The sequence below is a fragment of the Amphiprion ocellaris genome, chromosome 16 (assembly GCF_022539595.1).
Source record: "Amphiprion ocellaris isolate individual 3 ecotype Okinawa chromosome 16, ASM2253959v1, whole genome shotgun sequence".
Classification (NCBI taxonomy): Eukaryota; Metazoa; Chordata; class Actinopteri; family Pomacentridae; genus Amphiprion; species Amphiprion ocellaris.
Window position 1 is genome coordinate 10920983 of NC_072781.1, and position 19676 is coordinate 10940658.

The following is a 19676-nucleotide window of genomic DNA, read 5'->3' on the forward strand; positions in this document are numbered from 1 at the left end:
AAAGCAAGAGAGCTAAAAGCCTTTAAAAGAACACAAATCCTGTGATTGTTATATGATTTGTTACATATTCTCCATCTACAAAGAGTGCATGCATGTGTTTTAACATCATGCTGCACTGTGTTTATGTTCCGTGTAAATCATAACCCAACAAACATCCACATGGGGAATATGCTATTGATATGTATGAGCTTAGGCTGCATGCTGTGAGAGTGCATCACAGTAACACCCACAAACACACAATGGCATGAATTAAATAGGGCATGACCTTGCACTACCTAGCCAATATACAAAGCCTGTATAAAGTCTGTATGCTGCTTGAACCTGCATCCAATCCTTGCTGTGTGTGTTTTTGTAGTGAAGTTTGAGAAAGCAAATAACTTATTTGGACAAATACAGAGCAAAAGAATGAATTCTACATCTGATACGCGTATTTTTCGTTCCTCATTCACTAATGCACCCCCTCTCCTTCCTTTATTCCCTCCCTATCTGGCAGCGGGCCATTTTCCGAACACGGTGATGGAGCAAAAGAAAATTGATTTCTAAAGAGCTCTGTCTGCTAGGCTCGGATATGAAATATGCAGCCAGTTATTAGCCTAACACTGATATTAACATAACACGACAACCGTGTCAAGATATATATTAAAGATGTCTCTCTTGTTTCCTCAGAGGGATACTTGAAATAGGCTAAAAGTGATAATCTGACACTTGTTCAAAGCATAACAAATCATTATCAATATTGCACAATTGAGATGATATCTGCTTTGTTTGAGAGGGGAAAAAAAGCTCTTTGGAAAGAAGGCTGACAATGCACTGATGCTGCTATGAGACAAATTTCATATCTTGATTGTGCAGGCGGGCGCAGCGGTTGGTTTCCATATTAGTTATTATGCAGCTATTAATGAAGGTACACAATGAAAGGTCAAATGGCCCACACACTGATGCAAACAGTCACACACGTGCACACACACACGCACACATTAACACAGTTGCAGATACACTCGTGCAAAGATATTGCACACAGTCAGCAGAAAGGTCACAGCAAACGACGTGCGAGAAAAAAAAGATATTTGAAGAAGATATGCTGCCTGTTGCTATGGAGCACTCCTAGCAGAAAACATACACACAAAGACACACACCTACACATGATGCTTCATCAATCCTAAAGGAACTAGAGCAATCACTCGCCTGTGAACACAAACACACACACACACACGCACTCGCTCAATCAATCTCTGTCCTATTAAGGAAAGCAAGGAAGCTGCAGCCACTTTTCAAGAGCATCACGGCTTCAATTATTGCTCTCAGACTCGTCTTGTGTGTGTGACTCAGTGTTTGTGTCTCCCTCTCTGAGTATGCATATGTTTTATCCTTATGTATATAAAGAAAGCGGGCACTTTTCAAGTACAACACTGCTTCTGCGTTCCTTTAGGACAGGGTAAATTATGCCACTCGGTTAATCAGATTCTCTCCCCAGAGACACAGAGAAACAGAAACAGGGAGAAGGAAATAGGCTACTATACTTTTAGATGGCTCAGAGCTGGGAAACACTGCACTGCATATGCTTGACATTATGAACGTGCAAATTAACTTGCTTTATTTTTGAGGTGAATTTTCCCTTTTAAAAGCTCAGCTTAGGGTATGAACTCTGAAGTTACATACAGACAATTTGAGAAATAAAAAGGGTTGCGATTATATTCATATCAAAACGATTACCTTTATTGTCCTGCCACATAGTGAATGAAACTTAAACGAAACAAGAAGTGTGTAGGGCTGAAAGAATTAGATATGTACTTGGCAAATGATCGATTTTAAAGTCTCCCAAATGTGATTTTGTACTTTTTATTGTCTCAAATGTCATTAGAATGTTTGGCGTTTCATTTTCTGTTTACTACCCACTAATAATTTCAACTCTACTTTCAAACTGACGTTTCTTGGCCACAGGGACGATGCTTTTGCACAAATTTCACAAAGAAAATAATTGCTAGCTGTTGCTCTTTCCCAGCTCTCAGACACTCTGCTGGCCTGTCTGCTGCAGTGACCTGAAGTACAGTAAAAGTCAGCGCAGGCAGAATCAATGACAGCACAACACTGAAGATCATTTGTGCTGACTCGTGATCAATAACTGTATGTAAACAGAGCAGAAGCCTCAGTGCTGCTCAGACGCTTGGGCTGCATGTGGAAAAATAGAACCAGTGCAACTCAGTGGAAAGATAAAGAGTGTACAGAGCAGTGAGGGCAGCCTGGGGAGAAAAAAAATGTCCTTTTCTGAGAATCTGAGAATTGAAATGATGGCTGCATGTGATGACATTAATGAATTCAACTGTCTGAATTCATGACACTTCATTACAGTGAGTCTGACTGAGTGATATTTGGAAATAGCCTGTACTGTACTGTATGTGTCTGTCCTGTTGACAGGCTGCTGAGTGCTTTCAAAAGACCATAAGCTGGTATCATCCTGCAACAGACGCCCAGTGCGAGGCTGACTGGACATTCCTCCCAAAGTGACAGATACTTGCAATGAGAGAAGGCTTTGAGAGAGTTGGATGTATCAAAACAAATCCATGTTATATCTGACACGTGTCTCATTTCATATCTGGCAAAAAGTCATTATTGAAGGTGGGGCCGAGCTTTGACTTGGAATGTTGTGAGAAGGTTCTACAGCATGAGGAGAAACCTCTATTTTAAACTAAAGCGGGTTGCCAACTTTCTCTAAATCCACTGAAAAGTGAACTAGACCTAGAATGTTTAGTAAATTATTTTAATAATTGATTGCTGGATATTAAATCTGCAGCTATTTTGATAATCCGTTAATCATGCAAGTCATTTGTCCGGAACGATGCTCATCTGTTCTCCGGCTTCACCTTTGTCAGTGGAGGGTTTAGCTGCTCTTCTCTATCTTTGTGTCACTGTAAACTAATACATATCTTTGTGATTTACACTCCTGGTCTGACAACACATTTGAGGACTTCACATTGGACTCTCCTCCTCATCCTCTGATGGACATCTCTCACAGTTTCCTGACATTTTTGTCAAACAAACTTTAAACTGAGAACATAATCCAGATTAACGACAACCCTAAAACACATTAGTTCAACTCATTGTGGCCAAAATCTTAAGACAGACCTGGGATAAGCCAGTATTAAAATGAAAGTGTTGCTTTAAAAGAAAAAAATTTATAAACTCCAAAGAAGGATAATATAGACATTATATTGAAACTATAATACCATGCATCACTGGATGCTGAGAATTAGGAATTAAACACAAATACTACGCATCAGATTTAACACAAACTTTGCAGAGGTGACTACAAACTACATCTCACTGTCCCAGCAGGAATTCCACGGAAATATCGAGCGATTTAAAAAACTTTCCCTGCTCTGCTTGAAACAGATGATTTAAAAGCCCAGTAACAAAGTTAAAGTGGGGTCAATAAATCGTGATTCCAACTCCACTGTCAGTGTTCCCCGTCAGTCCATCACTCACCTTGCGCAGAGGCAGTGGCTCCTCTCCACGAAACCCACAACCATCCGCCAACTGCCTTTCTCAAATCCTTTAGCGCACCTGTGCGTAAAATCCGTCCAAACTTAACGGGGAGTCAGCGCCGCTCGGTGCGGATATTCTTCTTTAATTTCTAAATAGCGACGTCCCCGTCCAAGAAATAAATAAAGAAAACTGTCGTGATGCTCGTGTCCTCTATCGTCTCCGCTCCAGTCCGTAGTATCGCGAAGAAAACAAGACACGGAGCTCTGCTGATATCATCCACTACTACTCCGACCGAAAGGCACCGCGGAGGGGAAAAGACAACATCAAAAAGTCAGCTACACCGGCGTGAGGGGAGGGAGAGAGGAGAGGTGAGGAGAGGTGAGGGGGAGGAAGAGAAGAAGAAAGTGTGGAGCAGCCTTCACCGGGATGAATGAGAGACAGACAGAACGCGCGCTTGGCTCACACGGCGCGTGTGATAGTGAACACTGAATGCTCGATTTGTAGAGCGAGTGAGTGAGTGAGTGGGAGCGCTGGTCGAGTGAGTTGGTCTCCGCACTGTGCACCCACACGAATATTATCCATCTTATATAAAAAAAATGAACAGAAAAGACTCCCAGATTCCCTGACATGTAATTATTCTTATACTGATGCAGTGTTTTCACGTCTGAATGCTCCCCAGATTAATGCTCCGATGTCCCACCATCACCTGGTCACCCTCAATTACACTTTATAACCATCTGTAATTTCATTATCATGCAGAGGTTACACTGTTACTGTCAGGATGGGAGGTAGTGTGTCATTGATGATTAAGATAGTTTCCAAGCATGGGGTCTTATCCATTCAAACACATAGAACGAGAAGAATTTCATAAGAAAGGACATTTCTGCTTCACTAAATCCCCAATTTTTCTCCAGTCTTTGTTGTTTTCTTGTAATAGACAGAAAACTGTGACCTCTTCAAACCCCTGAAATAAAACAGACTGGGAGGAAAATATCACTTTAGTGCTTTCAGGCCAGACGACGGGTGATAAGCTGCAAGCTTTTAAAACATAAGTTACACACTTGGCCTTTGTGAATAAGCTCTTTCCTCAGTCACGGGAGATGCAGTGACTCTCTGTACCATTTTCCCAGCAGACTATTCTTGAACCTTTTCCGAAAATAACTCATTCCTCACTTTTACTAGCTTGGGTCAAAGTGTGTCCAACAAGTTAAGTTCAGTCAAAGACATGTCATTCAGAAGAGTTCCTCTGGTGGAAATCAAACTTGAATTTCTCTCTGTCACTTTTGATACTTGATTCAGGACATATCATAAGTGAAACAGGCAGTCAATGCCACGGCTGAGCACCTTGAAACTGCAGAGTAGCATTGACCATCTTAACAACAAGGGATCAGGCATTTGTATCATTAGTTTTCTTCAGAATCAGTTTTCTTTTAATAGATGCATGGCTTAATTATTCAAATTGTGGAACATGCCAATGAGTAACAAAGAGTAGTTTTACTGAGTTTGAGCGGAATCATAGGTGAGCTGGTGCGCTTGACTAAGGAGGGATGCGTGGAGAGTGAGACTTCATTCACATTCTAAAGAAAACAACACTGTTGAGTTACATCTTAGAATTATACAGTGGATGCAGATTGCAGGTTTGAGCCTGCCATTAGCCGGAAAACGAGGAACCACTATGACATTGTTTGAGCAGCAACCTAAATCCTGAAAGTTTCAAGTTTACAATAAAGCAACAGTAGCTTTTTTTCTGTGAAATATCCATTTTAATGACAACGCTCACCTCCATGCATGCACATTTTTCACCAAAACAATTCAAGCATCCCTGTTTTGAGTGAACACCATGCATGCGTTATTTTCTTTGCCTGGCAAACAATGATTATGGTTTAAAGAAATACAAACACATCAGAACTTTCCCCACAGCAGAGTGATAATAAGGAACAGTCAGACCATTCTACACTGCGTAAGGTAAGGAGGTAATTATTTTCAGGGAAAATAACTTCTAAATATATAATTTAAATATGCAAAATTGAGTTTTGAGGAGGAAAGTCAATGGCCAGAGAAGGACTTAACACATTGTTAATTTATTGATTGGTCCACTGTAAATGCCTTTTGTCTTCAGAAAAAAAAAGTGTTTTGAAAACATCCAAGTGGTTTCAAGAAACTTGTGGTGACAGTTTTTTCACTAATGGGGCTTTTTGTTGACTTAATTACAAATGTGTTAAATTCATGTCTGGTTTTAGGACAAAAATAATGATTAATAACATCAATCATTATTTGCAGCCCTACTCTAATGTAACAGACGACTGTGTTATGTCCAATTCTAAACGCAGACTTTCTGAAATGCATTTTTGTTAAAACTGCCAGATTCTATAAATGATCTCAGAAGAACCAACTGCTGTGAATGAACTCACTTCAAGAGGAATTATGTTGAAGCGGAACTTGAATAAACAAAGCATTGTCTTTGAATTGTAATCAAACCAAGACAACATTACACAGCGTGAATCACAGTCCAACTCACAGAAACCCCACATTTGGTGCCAAAATGTTTTGCACGGCCAACAGTAACCACCATTGATCTATCAAAATGGCATTAATTCAAATTTAGAGCTTAGCTGAAAAGAATGACATTGCTATGCCCCTTTTAATAATTTTTTTGTTCGATTATCCCGAGTCTTTTTGAAATGCCACATTTTCTTGCTAGTGTATGGATGCGTATTCATTCCGGCAGAATGGGCACCTATTACACGCTTTCAGAGGCTGTGACAGCAGCCCTCAGTGAGGAAGCCAAACACTTCACAGCTCAGACAATGTACTCAGGCAGACGCATGCACACACACACAAACACAGACGTGCACTCATAGATTCAAATGCGCACAAACCCACTGACACAATGCACATCGACGAGATGAAAGGGCCAATTTATCAAACCACCAACCAAGGCAGGCCTGAGGACGTATAGTGCCAGCATCGGTCTGCAGAAAGAGGCCAGGATGTGCCTGTGTGTGTAACTCTGTGTGACTTTTCTGTTTCTCCTTTGCCTCATCGGTAAAGCCGCCTCTCTTAACCTAGCATGCACTTTTACCTTTGGCTAATTTTCCCAAGTAGAATGCGTCACCTGCTGATGCCAACTGAAGTAGCTGCGTGAGAGGAGAGTTTATAGTTCTTTTGACTGTCAGGCACTTTGATGTAAAGAAGATAAAGTTGTTAATTTGTCAGGAAGAAATGGGGAGCTAAAGAGAGGGAAGGAGAGATGATACTGGGGTCCGTCCCATGTTATTTCTCATTAAACTGCAAGATCGATGTTCATTCTCAGAGCTTTACAGCATTTACAAGCCCAGACTAATCCACTATTAGAGGGCTGTACGGCAGAGAAAGCACAGAGCTGTGCTTGAAAAGGGTGTACGAATGGAAAAATGAGCAGCGCGAAAATGTGTCTGACATCTGTACATATTCTTTCTGAACATCTTGCAAGGTTTGCACAATGCATTGTCGTGCAAGGACATCCTCCCTGCTTGGCATTGATCAGATGTGGGATGTTGTGTAGTCTCGATTGTCTCGTTAAGGTGAGTGGGAGAGATAGAGGCAGACACAAAGAGGAATAATTTAATTGAGAAGTTGATATTTGACAGTGACAAATGTGCTGTGTGAGCCAATACTGAGATATTTAATGATAATGAGGACATTTTTATTCCCTTTGGACATTTTTTATTCACTCTTCACTCATTTTGATTTTATTGTACTTTAGTAGATGATTCATTTGAATAATTATGTTGCCAAGATTTTCTATCAGAAATGATCTCTGTACAGTCTCAATGAATAACTTAAGTACAGAACAGAAGTGTAAATGTTCCAGGCTCACACATGTGAAAAGAGAAAAAGTTCTTGAGGGCGCACTGAATTATTAATACAACACAAAGTATACTGCAGCGCCTCTCAAAATGAGCATAAAATATACGACTTATGATTAAATATTAGTAAGAAAAATGAAAACATTCCTTTCAAAACTGACCTTTCAACTCTTGCAGGAAAGGTAGGACTTCTATCTACTCTTCTACAGTTGAAACTTTGCCTTCGGAAAGCCACGTAGAAATAGATACAACAAGGACAAAGAGAAATCAGCAGAGATTAAACTGATACACCAGATTGTATTTCCACTCATCCGCTAACTCCCAGGCTGAGGCAGTGTTTATATTTAGACGTGAATGAGTGTGTTCATGAGCAAGGGAGAACATTTTAAACATTAGTCCTCTGATTTTGTGATGTCGTCTTCAGTGCGGTGCATCTGTTGGGTTTTGGCTGCTAAGATACTGGCCCGGTCTGCTTGATACTGCTCCAAGGTCCGGGGGCAGCCTGCTGGCGCTGCCAGTTGGTGGCAAGCCCGAGCGGGGTGGATCGCCTATTATAGCTGGAAAAAGAAAAAGAAAGAAGGCTGGCTCCAAGAATCATAGTCCCCAGTGTATTTGTAAAACTGATATGCCTGTTTGTCCACCACGGGTCAGACACAGAAATACATGGACTACTGGGACATGTGAGGATATAATGAGTGAGGTGAGCAGAGAACCATGAGGATACTGACAAATATGGGTGCAATGTTCTCTCCAATAAAGTGTTTATTGGTAACAGGTGAGAGGAAATCCAGAGAGAGAAAGAGATTTAATTTCAGGAGCATCAGCAACTCTAACGCTTACAGCTCAGATCACTTACAAACAGCCATATATAGAGACAGCTGACACTGAGAGTGTACAGAGAGAGCTAAATCAAAATTAAAGCCATCTTGTCACCACTCTGAACTCCGGTCGAGGAGGAGGACAGAGGAATAATTGGCATCTACGACGTCAAAACTAATCCCTCCCAGTGATTAATGTCTTCTTTTCTTTATTATCTACAACTAGGTAAAGCAACTCAAACATAAATCCCAACACTTTCCTCCTGTAGCAAAGACAGCGGTAGATTTATGTGCCTTGCACCTTATAAAAGCAAACATTTTTCTTCGCCAACAGCTGCACTGAAACAAATTTTTTCAGTCTTTTCTCAAATATTCAGCTTCGAATCTTTTCTTTTTCTCATTGTGACAAGTCAGGAAACCACTGACGGACCCTGTGTGACCTCAGTGGGTGTGGGAATGATTTATAGCGAGGTGACAGACTGATCCACGTCAGCCCCGCTGTACAAACATGATACTTATCATCAGATGTCTGGAGCAGTATTTTTACACTAACTGCACATGCAGAATAAATGTGTTATACATGCATTTGATTCTGTCATGTCAATGTGCAAAAGAAGACAAATTATAAAGTTGTAAATCAAATCTAATTTGTACGTGTCCACAACTTCAACTAAAATTCAAACACTGCATATTTTCTGACAACATTAAGCTGTAAGAGTAGTTAGTTTTATTTTTCTGAACCATTTTTCTATTCCTCCACAAAATATGATGTGTAGATTTACAGTTACAACCACTGAAATGCTGTGATTAATGTATAATCGATGAGAAGCTGCTTTTGGAGACTGATGGCTTTTGTTGACCTCCACACATTTTAAATGAGTCCTGCCGCGCTGCAAATACTGTCATCCTTTTGCCAACCATTTCATCTGCAGTAAGTAGCTATGGCCACCTAGAGGAAAAATGAACATAATACAGTTTTCATTTGTTCTTTATATCAGTGGTACTTACACTTAATTAGGTTGTGATCTCTTTAAAGATTCCCCTCAGTGTAGATCTAGTTTTGAACCTTGTTATCATGCCCATATGGGTTTTTTATATGCCACAAGACTTATTATGAGTGAAATAAGTAGTCAGTGCCATGGCTGAGCATTTCCATCATGAAAGTCTTCAAACATAGACTCAGAATTCTTTTGTTTCCTTAGTAACAAACTGAAGGAATCTTGCAGGGTGGAGTTTTCTGCATCATTATTCTTCTTCAGAATCAGTTTTTTTGGCTCAGCTATATATGATTGAATGTTACAAGTTGCAAAAGTGCAGACATTGTGTTTTACTTATTTAATCATAACCAGAGGGGCATTTTAAATGGAAACTATGATTACTTGAAAAGTTTATTTTTACGCACGTGGACAAAATTGTTGGTACCCCTCGGTTAATGAAAGAAAAACCCACAATAGTGACAGAAATAATAAATAAAAATTCTATGAAAATTAACCAATGAAAATCAGATGTTGCTTTTGAACCGTGGTTCAACAGAATTATTCTAAAAAATAAACTCATGAAACAGGCCTGCACAAAAATGATGGTACCCCTAGAAAAGACTGAAAATAATGTGACCATAGGGACATGTTCAATCAAGGTGTGTCCTCTAATTAGCATCACAGGTGTCTACAAACTTGTAATCAGTCAGTCGGCCTATTTATAGGGTTACAGTAGTCACTGTGCTGTTTGGTGACATGGTGTGTACCACACTAAACATGGACCAGAGGAAGCCAAGGAGAGAGTTGTCTCAGGAGATTAGAAAGAAAATTATAGACAAGCATGTTAAAGGTAAAGGCTATAAGACCATCTCCAAGCAGCTTGATGTTCCTGTGACTACAGTTGCACATATTATTCAGAAATGTAAGATCCATGGGACTGTAGCCAACCTCCCTGGACGTGGCCACAGGAGGAAAATTGATGACAAATGGAAGAGACGGATAATATGAATGGTAAGAAAAGAGCCCAGAACAACCTCTAAAGACATTAAAGATGAACTCCAAGGTCAAGGTACATCAGTGTCAGATCGCACCATCCGTCGTTGTTTGAGCCAAAGTGGACTTCATGGGAGACGACCAAGGAGGACACCATTGTTGAAAACAAATCATAAAAAAGCCAGACTTGAATTTGCCAAACTGCATGTTGACAAGCCACAAAGCTTCTGGGAGAATGTCCTATGGACAGATTAGACAAAACTGGAACTTTTTGGCAAGGCACATCAGCTCTATGTTTACAGATGCAAAAATGAAGCATATCAAGAAAAGAACACTGTCCCTATTGTGAAACATGGAGGAGGCTCTGTTATGTTCTGGGGCTGCTTTACTGCATCTGGCACAGGGTGTCTGGAATCTGTGCAGGGTACAATGAAATCTCATGACTATCAAGGTATTCTAGAGAGAAATGTGCTGCCCAGTGTCAGAAAACTTGGTCTCAGTTGCAGGTCTTGAGTCTTGCAACAGGATAATGAGCCAAAACACACAGCTAAAACCAGCCAAGAATGGCTAAGAGGAAAACATTGGACTATTCTGAAGTGGCCTTCTATGAGCCCTGATCTAAATCCTACTGAACATCTGTGGAAGGAGCTGAAACATGGCGTCTGGAGAAGGAACCCTTCAAACCTGAGACAACTGGAGCAGTCTACTCATGAGGAGTGGACCAGAATACCTGCTGAGAGGTGCAGAAGTCTCACTGACAGTTACAGAAATCATTTGATTGCAGTGATTGCCTCAAAAGGTTGTGCAACAAAATATTAAGTTAAGGGTACCATCATTTTTGTCCAGGCCTGCTTCATGAGTTTGTTTTTTAAAATAATTCTGTTGAACCACGGTTCAAAAGCAATGCCTGATTTTCATTGGTTAATTTTCATAGAATTTTTATTTATTATTACTTTTGTCAGATTCAAATTATTTCTGTGACCATTGTGGGTTTTTCTTTCATTAACCGAGGGGTACCAACAATTGTCCACGTGTGTACATCTTGTGATGTACAGTATAAAACTCTTCCCTCTCAGATATCTATTTTGAGAGACCCAAAAAGGTGACATCATTTATAATGCTCCTTATTTAGCAAAAATTAGGAGCATATTTAAAAAACATATTTTTGGGTGTCAGAATGCCGTCTATTCCTTTATGATCATGTAAATCATTTTGCAGGCCCTTACATTTATTTCATCATGGGCCTTTGGAGTGGTACTGACCTCCAGGCTAAGAACTGCTGCCTTCCAGTGTTGATAACAGCACATGTGTCCAACAGCCACAACCATAAAATGTTCTGCTTGACACTGTTTAGACCCCTCTTGGCTTGTTCAAATAGCTATGACTCATCATGCCATGAGCACAGGACCTTTTGGGGTGTCCCGTGGTGTCTAGCCTTAGGATATTGGCAGCAAATGTTGTAAATCCTGTGGGTTGCAGGGTGGGGCATCCGTGGATGTTGCTTGTTTTTGAGGCTGAGTTAATGCTGGGAAAGTTTTGGCCGATCGGTGTAAATTCCACATTTGGATTTGAGTGACAAAAACACAAATTACAGTAATATATTGCATAGACAGGGTCTGTGATGTCATATTAATGTTATTTGATCAACCTAATTATCACTAAGACCATCAAAACATGCTCTTTATTTGGCATAATTGAGTGTAGAGGTATCTAGTATATTAAAATACTGCTTATCTTCTTTTTAAACTTTTTTTTTTTTTGCGTCTGTGACTCCTGTTCAAAACATGGATAGATCAGTCTCAGCTGTTGTAGGATGCATTTGAAGACACAAGATGGCAGTAGAGCACTACTGTTTCACTCCATACTTGCGAGATGAGATCAGAGGAAAGATATATGAGGGAGCATGAAAAAGAGAGACACAGAGTCAAGTCAAAACCTCAGAGATGTTTTATTATACACAACAGGCTGAGTGCTTCCATTTAAACCTACATTAATTAAATTTATGGCAAATTGAGTTTACACACTGGAATTGAGTTTTCTTTGCTGAAATCACTTTGAGTTGATTTACTCCATCTTTTCCACTTGGTTGCCTGTAATTATATCCAAATGACTCGGTCCTCATTACAGATGTCTCACTGGAATTTAAACACTTGCGCTGACTCGCTGTGCATCTGTCTGCGTTTTGCTGTGCATGTATTCCCAGAAGAATTTAATTACGTTACAGTACATATGTGCATTTACATTCTCCGTGTATTGCGGTGTGTCTTCTTTGCCATGCTGGTTACTGAGCATGTTTTTACAGTGCGTTTAGCCATCTATGCTACTTTGCTCTCTGGCTGCCAACCTGGGTGACTCATGAATAAGCCCCTCTTGGGCTCTTACTGAGGAGGTGGGGTCATCTTAATCCCCTAAACCCCACTTTCCACCTCATCACATCCAAGACCTCCACTCTCTGCATCACTCACAAATTTTCCTTTTGCTCAAGCTGATCTTATCTAGATCTCTCTGGTATATTTATGCAGGAATACCGTGCATTTTCCCACAAGCCTCAGATTTAGATACCCGCTGGCATGCACGTGAACACACATTCAAATTTGTGTATTTGCATGCCACAATATGTACATAGGCATATTTAGAGTTGACTTTGACTTTACACATTAATCTCTCCGTCATCATTTCCAAACACGCCGAACTGCAAGCTCTACCTAAGCTCTGTGAATTTCCATTCCCTGTGTATCCATGCCGCTCGGAACAATGACATGATCCTCAAATGGCTTTATTCTAAATCCCCAGAAATCCGTAACAACCACCGGCATGAAAGTAAAGCAGCGTAACCCTTTCCAACAGGCCATTATTCCTTTTCTTCTAAACAAAAGGGATTCAGCTTTCCAGCTAACAATACTGAACTCATGGTCTTGTGGTTGGAACTGAACAAAAACATTTCAGGGACCGAATGCTGCAGGGTCTCTCTGCAGTCACATCCATGCAGCTGTGTGGATGGCTGTGAGTGTCCATGTGTGCATATGTGTGTGTGCAGGTTGGTTTTGACATATTTTTCAGGGGGTTTGACCTGTGCTCACTGTTTCCTCTCCAGAAGCCACTTATTCCAGTAGATGATGAGATTACAGTGGTGGTTTAAGGTTCGGCCGGTGACTTACACCAAGGCTCCCAGGGATGGAGTGTGTACATTTATATTGTGTGTGAGTGTGTGTGTGAGTGTTTGAGGGGAGGGGAAAGTTGTGTAACCAAAATGAGAACAATGCAGTGGAAAAAGTCAACAAATTCTTGTTAGGAAACCACCCACTTTGTACTCACAACCAACAACAACAGCAGATTGACCAGAGACTGTATATACATGTATATGTATGTCAGCATCTGTACATGCATATGTTCTGACAAATACAACTGTAAGCAGCAGCATTTAGCAAAAGTGCATCAACAGAATGCAGTGCATATAAAATTATTTTTCCAAACTCATCTCTGCAGAGCAATAGCTGACTTCCTGTTCATAACTTTGCGGCCAAATTCATTTGGACATCACAATCAAACAGTTTAAAGTCTGAAAATTGTGTCAATAAGCCTCATCTACACAATACTTCCTTTCATATCTGGTGTAGATTAAATAATTATTTAGGAGGAAAGAATAAAACATGTTTTGGAGTTGAAGTTTGAAATTATTGGACACATTATGATCCAAGATACAAAAGGGCGAAAGTGTTATGTTTTGGAAAAGGTCCAAGATTAAATGAATTAAAACTGAGTTCAGCTTTGAAAAGGTGACATTACAGAAACTACATGTTTAAAATGGTTCTTTGTGCATCTCTCAGTAAAGCATAGCTGGATCAGTTATAACAGATGTCAAAAGGAAAGACAGACTGAAGCCCAATGAATTAATTGACTTTATGCACTGTTGACTTTGTCCATTATGGCTCTGATGAAGATGAAGACTTATTTGTGTCAAAACTGTTTGTCTGTACTATTGGCTGCAAATCTCTGTGCTCTGATGCTGATCATTACTATGTGATGCTGGAGACTAATCTGGCTGCACCTTCTTTTGAATTTAAGGAAAAATCTACTTAATAAAGAATCAGTTAATATGCTTTTTGTCATCAGTGTTGATGACTGAGAAGACTTTTTTAGGACAAGAGGAATAAAGGAGTTGTTGTCAAACTTTGTCAGTTGGTTTTTGGAATTGTGTAGGTTCAAGTAACTTGGAGAAATTAGAGAGAATTTCATATGTAGAAACATGTCAGTTTCTGAAATGAAGTCTGAATTGATGTGAAAATAGAACTTTTGTGTTCAAACCCAGATCTGTTCCAGGTATATTTCTGTCTTTCTTTGAGGCTTCTTCAGTTCTCTTGCATGAGAGATAAAACGTCTTCCAGAACCTAAAAAGACAAGTCCAGTTGCTTTCTACTGATGCTCCTAGTCTTACCATGATTTGGATGACTGACAACCTACGGCAGACATGTGACAACGTCATTTCTCAGGAGTACTCTGTTCTGCTGTGCACACTGGAATCTTCAGTGCATACTGCTTAGCTTGTTCCAGCAAGTTATCCAAACGGCCAGTTTAGCCTGACCAAACAGAAAATTTAATATTACACCGCAATTGTTTAAACAGACAGTTTCAGAGAAGTGGAAGTGGTGGCTTGTTAAAGTAATCAAACAGAATTACCTGTGAGGGCTACGCTAACCTCACTCTGTGTAGTTTGTGTCATGTGTGCATGAGTGCGTTTGTGTGAGCGTGAGGACTGTTTTTCCGTTAATTCAATATCCATCATTTCCTACATTTTTCTCCTCCGCTTCTGGTGCGCTTTGCCAAGACACTGATTGACAGCTGTGCCAAGGCGGTTCTCTTGCATGTGCGTTTGTGTGCTTGGCTCTTGCTCAATAGGTCGGTGATTTACGTCTCTCAGGTGGACATAGGGTTCCTGGAGAAAGTATCAGATGATACAGGGATTAGTAATGTCATTTTTATGTATGTGTTCTGCCTCAATGACGTCTCTGAGGTGAATGTGGATGTAAGGTGTCCAGGGGGAAATGTCCTGCCTTGTCGCTGCTGTACTGTACATCCATCACTGTTGCTGAAAAGAAGCTCTTTGCTTTATCGCACCTGGAGATCCATCATGCAGCAGACGGCTGACCACACCATCACATGTGTACTCTCCTTCTCTGGATGCTGCTGTGTTTCCTGTTGCTTCACATCTGCCCTCTTAGACTGTTCTCAGTGTTTTACGTAACATAGCAGAGAGCCTTATTTGTCTGTCCACTCTGAAGTATCCTCTAACTGTGGGACTACTGTTTAGCAACTTCTGTGCAAAATTGGTTACATAAAGAAGGGCTTTTCGGATTGCGCCCATTATGCTTTGTTTCCTGATATTGTGTGCCTGTGTGTAGCCCCGACAGGGTGGATATGCACAAGCACATGGACACTTTCTGTGTGTGCCTCCTTGTGGGTATGCTGTATATATAAGCAATGTGTGTGTTCTGGTTTTGCTAATGAAAATGTACTCCTTACTGACGTGGCATTTGGAACAAGTAACTTTTTGGAACAAGACGTTTAGTGAGACAGAGACGTGTCATCAGCCAGGGACAGGGTGGGGAGGAGATTTATGAGGTGCTGAGACTGACACAAGCCTTACTCATGCTGCTAATGCTCATGGTAAGCCTGGAGATAAAGAATAATCATAAACACTTATAGCCAAGAAGATCCCATGGTACACATATTACACGCAGGCCAATACATACATACGTGCAAATGCAGGTTCACACACTCACATGACCACACACGCACAGAAACACATTTTTTTCCAAATGCTTCGAGAGAACAGCCTTGCCATTCTTCTGTCTGCAAAACAGTAACACGTTCTAAATTAACAGTGAGGGAGAGGGAGGGTTGAAAAATATATTTTACATGTGACGTGATTAAATTAGTAGCTGCAGATGGACGTTTAAATTGTTACCGAACTGACCAGAGCATTTAGGGCGCAGATGGAAACATCACTCTGTGCCGTGTCCTGTGCCTGCAGGCTTTGGGCTCTGGTATCCTGAGCCCAGGTGCTTTAGCTGTTGCGCTGCAGCATGTGTTGACCATGACGGGCTCCGCTCTGGCTCGCCTCAGGCTTGGAGGGCTTGGTTAGCTCCAGATGTGGTCTTTAGACTCTGGATGATTAGGCACATAATGGAGGGCCAATTGAACTTGGCCAGTACATGCCCAGGGGCCCCCACTGGGCCAGAAGTGAGGACTGTGAAGGATCATATATTATATAGACATATATATGTGTGATTTAGATAGACTGGGGTGTCATTGCTTTTTCATGATGCAATGGGTAGTTCTGCCATGCAAGTGAATTGGTCCAGTGGGTGTTTCAGCCGTGCTTTATGTGTCTGTAAAGTGCACTGAGGTGTGTTTTATGGATTGTTTTTAAGCTACCTGGTGGTAACCAAGGAACTAGTTAACTTTATTTTGAGCCTTCTCTTTCCGTTTCTGCGTTTGTATGGCCAAAATGGAAAGAAAAATGCACGGGCAGCTCCCCTGTACCGCAGAAGCCGTAAATCTCTTTAAGGTGTTCTTTATCGTCATTCTCTGTGCTTTGATGAAGCTGACGTTCTTAAATTATATGATATTCATATATATTTAGCTGGCATAGAAACTGGAACTTTAGAAAATTCACAAGATTAAGACACTTTGAACCAAAAGTTTGAAAAGTAGGCCAGATTGGATCAGAGATTATGTCAACTGAAACCTTAGCATTGGCAGAATGTTTTCATACTGCGACATCACAAATTAACTAAATCCCTGCAGACCATAGACATTTTTATTTTCATCCACAGTGCTGAGTTCCATCAATCACAGGTTTATATATGCAATAACAAAGCCGCAAAGTCACATGCAGCGCGCTTGTGTGATGCGTGCACCACACAAACACTGCACCATGCACGTGCACACATAAATAAAAGTGCAGCCGCCGCACACACATACATACAGGGCAGTGCCAACTAAAGCAGGGATACATAAAGAAACCGTGGTAAGATTTACTGTTGGACTGTGTGATCTGCAATGAGGAGGGGTTGAGGGGTAGCAGGAAGTTACAGTATGAGATTGAAAAGTGGAAACTGCAGTGGACTTCGGACAAGTCAGGACTAAACTTTCCCTCTTTTTATGTCTCTCATCAGTGTTTAGTTGGCATTTAGCTGCTTCATTAGTGCTGTATGTGTGTGTGTGTGTGTGTGTGTGTGTGTGTGTGTGTGTGTGTGTGTGTGTGTGAGAGAGAGAGAGAGAGAGAATGTGTGTACATGACTTTTAAGGTCTTTTTTGTAAGGAAAAGTTGGAGGTTTAGACCCTTAGTGTGGAATTTTGTGCCAATCTTAACTAGAATTTTTGTCGCACCTGACAAGCACAGAGGTAAAAATGTGTGTTATGAATACGCCTCACACTGCAACAAATGTCATCATCATCTGAAAGTTCAGTATCAGGCCCTCATGTGCCAGTATTCATGGGCATATGTGCTTGCATGTGTCTGTGCTTAGATGATTTGTAATTGCTCATTACCTGATGCTGACTCATCACATGCTTGGGGCAACCGGACACTCCGAGCTCCTCTTCCATTAGCTGACGTAGCATTTAGAGGAAATTAAAGGGAAAATAATAAACCAGACTAAACACGCTTTACCTACATGTTTGCATGTGTGTGTCAGACTAAACAGCACGCAGGGACAGTAGATGTGGTTTATTTCCAATTTACAAGTAGCCATTCTGTAAACAAACATGAGGAAATGTGCAGTTAGAATAATGAGCACATGTGGTTCAGCCACGGCAGTCAGTAGTGAACATCTGCACAACACTGACACCAACTAACTGAGCATTTGTGGTGGATTCAGGCAAGATGTGTGTGGATGCATGCATGTGTTTATGCATATTTCTAAGTGTGTGTGTGTGTGTGTGTGTGTGTGTGTGTGTGTGTGTGTGTGTGTGTGTTCGTGTGTGGCAAGGCTGACTGAAGTTGAGATGTCAGAGTGTATTTGCACAGACTGTAATGATTCTGCCAGGCTGCTCTCCCACGGGGGCACCACAGTGGCAAAGACACACACACACACACACACACACACAGACACACACACACTGTTGCCCCCGCCACATTAACACTCCCCTCCTCTAAGGACATTATTCTCCATCTCTCTTATTTACTTAGGCCAGTAGCACTGCCATGGCAACCAGCAGTGTTTTGGAGAGTGCTTGTTTAGGGAATGTGTGTCAAGGGACAGATGAGCGAACATATGGGATCATCTCTGCTCCTGCAGGCACCTGAGAGGGGAGGAAGTCAAATGAGGCTTGTTAAGGGGGAGACCAAAAGGCATTAAGTCTGTAAGGAGAAGACCAGCGCTTTTTCATAGCACCTGACCTTTTTTGTACACCTGAAATACTGGTGATGTATGATATACACGAGTTGGCATCCTCTTTAGATCCAAATCGGCCCTCATTATCTCTACATTGGCTTACTGTGCAACCAAGAATTGAGTTTAAAAGTCTTCTACTCACATACAAAATACCTAATGACCAAGCTCCATCTTATCTTAAAGACCTTAATGTATCATATTATCCCTACAGAGCACTTCACTCTGCAGATTCATTTGTGCTTTCTAGAGTTTCCAAATGCAAAATTTTGGGCAGAGCCTTCAGCTATCAGGCTCATCTCCTGGAAATCAGCTCCCAGTTTGGGGTCTGGAGGCAGATATCCCCTACTGTTAAAATCAGTCCTAAAATGTTCCTTTTTGATCAAATTTATAGTTAGGACTGCTCAGATTATCCTGTACCATCTCTTAGCTGTGCTGCTATGGGCCTAGACTGCTGTTGGACTTCCCATTATGCACTGAGCACCTCTTCTCTTCTCTCTTTCTGTCTATACAGTTATACACCACCATTACAAGTGTCAAACTTTGTCTTTTCTCTTCCATAGTTTTTCTTGTCCTCCTGTATTTAACTCTGTTTGCAGAGCTATTGCTTTCTGATCTCCAGTTACTCATCTCAACAACTTCTTAAGTGTTTGTTGTTGTCTTCATATGTTCTGTTTTATAACTGCCATCCTGTTTTCCTTTCCCTTCACCCTCACCTCAACCGGTCAAGGCAGATGATCACCATCCCTGAGCCTGGTTCTGCTGCAGTTTTCGTCCTGGAAAAGAAGAGTTTTTCCTTTCCACTGTTGCCAAGTGCTCAAAGGGAATCCAAATTAAGCTTTTGATTTGTCGGGATTCTCTTTGTATTTTATAAGGTCTTCACTTAACTATGTGAAGTAACTTAAGGGGACATATGTCATAGACTAGTGCTATATAAATAAAACTGAATTGTACTGAATCATCCCCTTATGTATCTGTGTGCTGTGCAGTGCAACAAAAGCCATCTAGGTGTTCTCATAAGTATCCCAAAGCACTGTAACCTACAGGTGATTTGCGTTATCTTAAAAAATCTTTTTTGTAAATTGTCATCATATCTGCTCTTTATCTGTTTTTAATTGAAGAACAGCAATGCTCTGCAGAGCGCCGGTACACTATTGCATG

At 40.9% G+C, this 19676-nt stretch overlaps 1 protein-coding gene and 1 long non-coding RNA gene across 2 annotated transcripts in view; one reads left to right on the plus strand and one right to left on the minus strand.

Moving 5' to 3' along the window:
* The window catches only part of zgc:171482 (zinc finger protein), a 56520-nt gene extending 52541 nt beyond the window's left edge, over positions 1-3979 (minus strand). Inside the window, exon 1 of the mRNA XM_023295916.3 lies at positions 3484-3979. The gene's annotated coding sequence lies outside the window, so the exon portion shown is untranslated. The remainder of the gene's footprint in view (positions 1-3483) is intronic.
* LOC129350820 (uncharacterized) overlaps positions 1-19676 on the plus strand; it is a 107939-nt gene that overhangs the window by 38185 nt on the left and 50078 nt on the right. The window lies entirely within an intron of this gene.